The sequence below is a fragment of the Arachis duranensis genome, chromosome 1 (genome assembly GCF_000817695.3).
Source record: "Arachis duranensis cultivar V14167 chromosome 1, aradu.V14167.gnm2.J7QH, whole genome shotgun sequence".
In the NCBI taxonomy this organism is placed as follows: domain Eukaryota; kingdom Viridiplantae; phylum Streptophyta; class Magnoliopsida; order Fabales; family Fabaceae; genus Arachis; species Arachis duranensis.
This window is the reverse complement of record NC_029772.3, coordinates 37,419,226-37,427,880: the sequence shown is the minus strand read 5'-3', so window position 1 is coordinate 37,427,880 and position 8,655 is coordinate 37,419,226. Positions and strand designations below refer to the sequence as shown.

Here is an 8,655-nt window from a genome sequence, read left to right as displayed (position 1 = left end):
TGTTACAAATTTTCATCTCTCAAATTCAAATTTCAAAAATTTAATAATCTTCTAGATTATTTTTAATTTTCTTTCAAAATTCCTTTCAAATCTTTTTCAAAAACTCATTTATCTTTTCAATTTCTTTCCAAATCTTTTCCAACTCATCATATCATCTTTTAATTCTTAGATGCATCAATGAAAATTCAGATTTAACTTCTTTATATCTTTTTCATATCTTTTGAATTTTAAAATCTCATCTTTTTCATATCATGATTTATCTTTTTCAAAATCATATCTTTCTATCATATCTTTTTCAAAATTTTCGAAACCCACCCCTCCATTTTAAATACACGTTTGGCCATCCCCATCAATCCACCATTCGAATCTGTCTCCCCCTCTATTCCTCTCATTTCCTTTCTTTTGCTTGAGGACAAGCAAACCTCTAAGTTTGGTGTGTTTCTCCGTGACCACTGAGGAAAAACTCACCAAGATCATGGCTCCTAAACAAAAACAAACCACTCTAAGAGGCAAGAAAGAGACTAATCTAAAACCACTTTGGAATAAAGAGAGGTTCTTAACCAAAGAACATGCAGACCATTACCACAAAATAATGGGTTTGTGGTCAGTGATCCCAGAAGTTAAGTTCGATCTGAAAGAAGACGAATATCCGAAGATCCAAGAACAGATTCAAAATAGAGGTTGGGAAATCCTAGCTAATCCTGAGACAAAAGTTGGAAGAAACATGGTCCAGGAGTTCTACTCAAATCTGTGGTTAACAGATAAACAGAGAATGATAGAAACTACCTTCCATACCTTTCGAACTATGGTCAGAGGAAAGACTATTTACTTCCACCTTGACAAAATAAGAGAGGTCTTCAAACTGCCGCAACTACAAGATGATCCAAAATCCTTTAATAGGAGAATGGTGAGAGTAGATAAGCGTTTGGACCAGGTTCTAGAGGACATATGCCTCCCTGGAACTAAGTGGATAACCAACTCAAAAGGTGTCCCAAACTAACTCAAGAGAGGAGATCTCAAACCAGTCGCGAGGGGCTGGTTGGACTTCATTGGGCACTCTATACTGTCCACTAGCAACCGCTCTGAGGTCACTGTCAAAAGAGCAGTGATGATTCATTGCATTATGCTGGGAAACGAAGTAGAGATTCATCATCTGATTGCTTGTGAGATTTACACAATTGCAAATAAGAACTCCACTGAAGCCAAATTGGCTTACCCAAGATTAATCTCTCTGCTATGTAAAGATGCTGGGGTAAAAACGGGAGTGGGTGAGTTTATCTTAGTCGAGCATCCAATCACCAAAAAGTCAATGGAGGGACAACAAGTACACGATAACTCCATCAAGAGGAGGGTGCAGGAATTCCTCCCAAAAATCCATCAAATTGACTATTGGACCCGCCTAGAAGCATCTGTCACTAAGCTGCAAGAAGCTATGGATCAACTTAAAGAAGAACAGTAAATCAAAATAGCATGCTCTGCAAACTGCTTAAGGAACAAGAAAAGCAATGGCGTGAGCTACAGGAGCTGAAGCGCCAGAAGCTCTCCCTTGAGGGACCAGACATCCCACAGATTGAAGGAGCATCCATCTCCCAAGATAAAAGTTGTTGAGTCCTAATCTTAAACCTGTGATAACTTTTATTATTAGAAACCTATCTTAAGAATTACATGAGTATTAGTAATTAGGGTCTTTATTTTTATTTTTATTTTATTATCTCAAAGTAAGCTATAATTTATTCCTTTCATCATCACTAAACATGAATAAAATAGTAGATTTTCTTCAAAATAAGGAGCCAATTGTTTCAAATTTTCATTAAGAAAAAGTCTAATTATTTTTATGTGGTGACAACACTTTTTGTCTTCTGAATGAATGCTTGAATAGTGCATATTTTTTATAGTGAAATTTATGAATGTTAAAAGTGTTGGCTCTTGAAAGAATGATGAAAAGAAAGAGAAATGTTATTGATAATCTAAAAAATCATAAAATTGATTCTTGAAGCAAGAAAAAGCAGTGAAAAATACAAAGTATTAAAAAAACGAAAAATAAAGAAAAAAGCAAGCAGAAAAAGCCAATAGCCCTTTAAACCAAAAGGCAAGGGTAAAAAGGATCCAAGGCTTTGAGAATTAATGGATAGGAGGGCCCAAAGGAAAAAAATCCTGGCCTAAGCGGCTAAATCAAGCTGTCCCTAACCATGTGCTTGTGTCATGAAGGTCCAAGTGAAACACTTGAGACTGAGTGGTTAAAGTCGTGATCCAAAGCAAAAGAGTGTGCCTAAGAACTCTGGGCACCTCTAATTGGGGACTCTAGCAAAGCTGAGTCATAATCTGAAAGGTTAACCCAGTTATGTGCCTGTGGCATTTATGTATCCTGTAATATTACTAGAAAATAAGATGCTTGGGGTCACAGCCAAGACTCATAAAGTAGTTGTGTTCAAGAATCAGTATATTAAACTAGGAGAATCAATAACACTATCTGAATTCTAAGTTCCTATGGATGCCAATCATTCTGAGCTTCAAAGGATAAATTAAGATGCCAAAATTGTTCAGGAGCAAAAAGCTACTAGCCCCACTCATCTAATTAGAATCTGAGCTTCACTTAAAACTCTGAGATGTATTACCTCTTGATTTCCTTTCTATCCTATTTTATTTATCTATTTGCTTGGGAACCAACAAAAGTTTAAGTTTGGTGTTGTGATGAGCGGATATTTTATACGCTTTTTGGGGGTATTTCCATGTAGTTTTTAGTGTGCTTTAGTTATTTTTTAGTATATCTTTATTATTTTTTATGCAAAAATCACATTTCTGGACTTTACAATGAGTTTGTGTGTTTTTTTTTTATTTCAGGTATTTTCTTGCTGAAATTGAAGGACCTGAGCAAAAATCTGATTCAGAGGCTGAAAAAGGACTTCAGATGCTGTTGGATTCTGACCCTCCTACACGCGAAATGGATTTTCTGGAGCTATGGAGGCCCAATTGGCGCGCTCTCAATTGCGTTGGAAAGTAGCCATCTTGGGCTTTCCAGAAATGTATAATAGTTCATACTTTGCCCGAGATTTGATAGTGCAAACCGGCGTTTAAACGCCAGCTTCTTACCCTTTTCTGGCGTTAAACGCCAGAACTGGCATAAAAGTTGGAGTTAAATGCCCAAACTGGCACCAAAGCTGGCATTTAACTCCAAGAATAGCCTATGGACGTGAAAGCTTCAATGCTCAACCCAAACACACACTAGGTGGTCCCGGAAGTGGATTTCTGCACTATCTATCTTAGTTTACTCATTTTCTGTAAACCTAGGTTACTAGTTGAGTATAAACACTACTTTTAGAGATTCATTTTATACCTCATGACATTTTACATCTGAATTTGTATATTCTACGGCATGAGTCTCTAAACCCCATGGTTGGGGGTGAGGAGCTCCGCTGTGTCTCGATGGATTAATGCAATTACTTCTATTTTCTATTCAATCACGCTGGTTTCTATTCTAAAATATTCATTCGTACTTCAACATGATGAATGTGATGATCCATGACACTCATCACCATTCTCAACTTATGAACGTGTACCTAACAACCACTTCCGTTCTACCTTAGATTGAGTGGGTATCTCTTGGGTTCCTGGTTCACGAGTTTGATTGTCTCTCCTGACAACAGAGTGATCAAATCCGTGAAACCAGAGTCTTCGTGGTATAAGCTAGAATCAAATGGCAACACTCTTGAGATCCAGAAATTCTAAACCTTGTCTGTGGTATTCCAAGTAGGATCTGGGAAGGTGTGACTGTGACGAGCTTCAAACTCACAAATGTTGGGCGCAGTGACAGTGTGCAAAAGGATCCATGGATCCTATTCCAGCACGAGTGAGAACCGACAGATGATTAGCCCTACGTAACCCGTAGTTGGACCATTTTCACTGAGAGGATGGATGGTAGCCATTGACAATGGTGATCCACCAACATACAGCTTGCCATGGAAGGAACCTTGCATGCGTGAAGAAGACAACAGTAGGAAAGCAGAGATTCAAAAGACAGAGCATCTCCAAAACCTCAACCTGTTCTCCATTACTGAATCACAAGTACTTTTCATTTCATGTTATTTATTCTTCATAAACAAAATCATCTTTATCATTAATCTCCTGACTAAGAGTTACAAGATAACCATAGTGATGAGCGGATAATTTATACGCTTTTTGACATTATTTTTAGATAGTTTTTAGTAGGATCTAGCTACTTTTAGGGATGTTTTCATTAGTTTTATGTAAAATTCACATTTCTGGACTTTACTATGAGTTTGTGTATTTTTCTGTGATTTCAGGTATTTTCTGGCTGAAATTGAGAGACCTGAGCAAAACTTTGATAGAAGGCTGACAAAGGACTAATGATGCTGTTGGATTCTAACCTTCCTGAACTCGAAATAGATTTTATGGAGCTACAAACTCCAAATGGCGCGATCTCAACGGCTTTGGAAAGTAGACATCCAGAGCTTTCCAGCAATATATAATAGTTCATACTTTATTCGGGATTAGACGATGTAAACTGGCGCTCAACGCCAGTTCCATGCTGCATTCTGGAGTCAAACGCCAGAAACACGTCATGAACCAGAGTTGAACGCCAAAAACACGTTACAACTTGGCGTTCAACTCCAAAAGAAGCCTCTGCACGTGTAAAGCTCAAGCTCAGCCCAAGCACACACCAAGTGGGTCCCGGAAGTGGATTTCTGCATCAATTACTTACTTCTGTAAACCCTAGTAGCTAGTCTAGTATAAATAGGACATTTTACTATTGTATTAGACATCTTTTGGTCTCAGTTTTATTCTATTATTCATCTTAGGAGACTATTGATCACGTTTATGGGGGCTAGTCATTCGGCCATGCCTGGACCATCACTTATGTATTTTAAACGGTAGAGTTTCTACACACTATAGATTAAGGGTGTAGTGCTCTGCTGTACCTCAAGTTTTAATGCAATTACTACTATTTTCCATTCAATTCATTTTATTCCTATTCTAAGATATTCGTTGCACTTCACCATGACGAATGTGATGATCCGTGACACTCATCATCATTCTCCCCTATGAACGCGTGACTGACAACTACCCCCGTTCTACCTTAGACCGAGCACATATCTCTTGGATTCCTTAATCAGAGTCTTCGTGGTATAAGCTAGAATTGATGGCGGCATTCATGAGAATCTGGAAAGTCTAAACCTTGTCTGTGGTATTCCGAGTAGGATTCAGGGATTGAATGACTGTGACGAGCTTCAAACTCGCGATTGTTGGGCGTGATGACAAACGCAAAAGAATCAATGGATTCTATTCCGACATGATCGAGAATCGACAGATGATTAGCCGTGCCGTGACAGAGCATTTGGACCTTTTTCAGTGAGAGGATGGTATGTAGCCATTGACAACGGTGATGCCCTACATACAGCTTGACATGGAAAGGAGTAAGAAGGATTGGATGAACGCAGTAGGAAAGCAGAGATGCAAAAGGAGCACAGCATCTTCATACGCCTATCTGAAATTCCCACCAATGATTTACATAAGTATTTCTATCTTTATTTTCTATTTATTTATTATTATTATTCGAAGACTCCATAATCATTTATTATCCGCCTAACTGAGATTTACAAGATGACCATAGCTTGTTTCATACCAACAATCTCTGTGGGATCGACCCTTACTCACGTAAGGTTTATTACTTGGACGACCCAGTGCACTTGCTGGTTAGTTGTGCGAAGTTGTGAAGTTATGTTTGGACCCTGGTATCATGCACCAAGTTTTTGGCGCTATTACCAGGGAGAGAACGAACATGAATGCCATTATCAGAAATTACAATTTTGCCTATCAAGTTTTTGACGCCGTTGCCGGGGATTGTTCGAGTTTGGACAACTGACGGTTCATCTTGTTGCTCAGATTACGTAATTTTTTTTTTTGTTTTATTTTCAAAAAAATTTCAAAAATCTTTCAAAAAAAATTTCCTTTTGTTTTCAAAAATTATTCAAAATTTTTTAGAATGAATTCTAGAGTTTCATGGTAACATGTTGAAGCCTGGCTGGCTGTAAAGCCATATCCAAATTCTTTTGGATTGAGGCTTCCACTTATCAACATAAAAGGCATGTATATGGAGTTGGATGAAGTATCAGCTGTTGCATGCCTGATTTATATCCTAAAGCTAGCTGGCTAGTAAGCCATGTCCAACCCCTGGATTGAAGCTTTAGGCTAACATTGAAAGATTCCTGGAATTCTTATTAAAAATTTTGAATTTCTTATTTTTTTTCCTATATGTTTTTCGAACAAAAATATAAAGAAAATACAAAAAAAAATCATAAAATCATAAAAAACCAAAAATATTTTGTGATTCTTGTTGGATTCTTGTTCTTGCATTTTTCGAAAATTCATGCATTCATAGTGTTCTTCATGATCTTCAAGTTGTTCTTGGTAAGTCTTCTTGTTTGATCTTTAAATTTTCTTGTTTTATGTTGTATGATATTTTTCATGTGCATTTTTGCATTCATAGTGTCTAAACATGAAAGATTTCTAAGTTTGGTGTCTTGCATGTTTTCTTTGCATCAAAAATTTTTCAAAAATATGTTCTTGATGTTCATCATGATCTTCAAAGTATTATTGGTATTCATCTTGATATTCATAGTGTTCTTGCATGCATCATGTGTTTTGATTCATAATTTTCATGTTGTGAGTCATTTTTATGTTTTTCTCTCTCATAATAAAAAAATTCAAAAATAAAAAAAATATCTTGTCCTTATTTTTCTCAAAATTTCGAAAATTTGAGTTGACTTAGTCAAAAATTTTTAAAACTTAGCGATTTCTTATAAGTCAAGTCAAATTTTCAATTTTAAAAATCTTATCTTTTCAAAAACTTTTTCAAAAATCAATTCTCTTTCATTTTATTTATTTTTCGAAAAGTTAAAAATATTTTTCAAAATCTTCTTCTTAATTTTATTTCAAATTTTTGGAACTTAACTAACAAGTAATGTGATTGATTCAAAAATTTGAAGTGTTACTTTCTTGTTAAGAAAGGTTCAATCTTTAAATTCTAGAATCTTATCTTTTAGTTTCTTGTTAAGAAAGGTTCAATCTTTAAATTCTAAAATCATATCTTTTAGTTTCTTGTTAGTCAAGTAATCAAATTTTGATTTTAAAAATCAAATCTTTTTCAAAATATCTTTTCCATCATATCTTTTAATTAAATCTTTTTCATCATATCTTTTTATCTTTTTCAAAATTTTGATTTCAAAATATCTTCCAACTTCTTATCTTTTCAAAATTAAATTTCAAATCTTTTTCAACTAACTAGTTGACTTTTTGTTTGTTTTAACTATATTTTATCATTTTCAAAACCACCTAACTACTTTCCTCTCCCTAATTTTCGAAAATTACCTCTCTCTTTTTCAAAATTCTTTTAATGAACTAACTGTTTTAAATTTTAATTTTAATTTTATTTCTTCTCTTAATTTTCGAAAATCACTAACTCTTTTTCAAAATTTATTTTCGAATTTCTCCTTCTCTCATCCTATTCTATTTATTTATTTATTTATTTACTAACACTTCTCTTCATCTCAAGAATCTGAACCTATCTTCACCCTTGTGTTTGGATTCTTACCTTTTCCTTCTTCTATTCCCTTCTCCTTCTACTAACATAAAAGAATCTCTCTACTGTGGTAAAGAGGATCCCTATTATTATTTTCTGTTCCCTTTTTTTTCATATGAGCAAGAGGAAGGACAAGAACATTCTTGTTGAAGCAGATCCTGAACCTGAAAGGACTCTGAAGAGGAAACTAAGAGAAGCTAAACTACAACAATCCAGAGCCAACCATACAGAAAATTTTGAAAAAGAAGAGGAGATGGAAATCGAAAATAATAATGCAAGGAGGATGCTCGGTGATTACACTACACCTACTTCCAAGTTTGATGGAAGAAGCATCTCAATCTCTGCCATTGGAGCAAACAATTTTGAGCTGAAACCTCAACTAGTTGCTCTACTGCAACAGAACTGCAAGTTCCATGGACATCCATTAGAAGATCCCTACCAGTTTTTAACTGAGTTCTTGCAGATCTGTGAGACTGTTAAGACTAATGGAGTAGATCCTGAAGTCTACAGGCTCATGCTTTTCCCTTTTGCTGTAAGAGACAGAGCTAGAATATGGTTGGATTCCCAACCTAAAGATAGCCTGGACTCCTGGGATAAGCTGGTCGCAGCCTTCTTGGCTAAGTTCTTTCCTCCTCAAAAGCTGAGCAAGCTTAGAGTGGATGTTCAAACCTTTAAACAAAAAGATGGTGAATCCCTCTATGAAGCTTGGAAAAGATACAAGCAGATGACCAAAAGGTGTCCTTATGACATGCTTTCAGAGTGGACCATTTTGGATATATTCTATTATGGTCTATCTGAATTCAGATGTTACTGGACCATTCTGCAGGTGGATCCAATCACCTAAAGAAAACACCTGCAGAAGCTCAAGAACTTATTGACATGGTTGCAAATAACCAATTCATGTACACTTCTGAGAGAAATTCCGTGAATAGTGGGACGCCTCAGAGGAAGGGAGTTCTTGAAATTGATACTCTAAATGCCATATTAGCTCAGAACAAAGTGTTAACTCAGCAAGTCAACATGATCTCTCAAAGTCTGAATGGATGGCAAAATGCATC

The 8,655-nt window shown here is 35.9% G+C and overlaps 1 non-coding gene across 1 annotated transcript; it reads right to left on the bottom strand.

Moving 5' to 3' along the window:
• Window positions 1–8,243: 8,243 nt before the first annotated feature.
• Window positions 8,244–8,351, bottom strand: LOC127742643 (small nucleolar RNA R71). Its single transcript, XR_008003993.1, has one exon. It is a non-coding gene; the product is annotated as a small nucleolar RNA R71 (small nucleolar RNA).
• Between the last annotated feature and the right edge of the window lie 304 nt (window positions 8,352–8,655).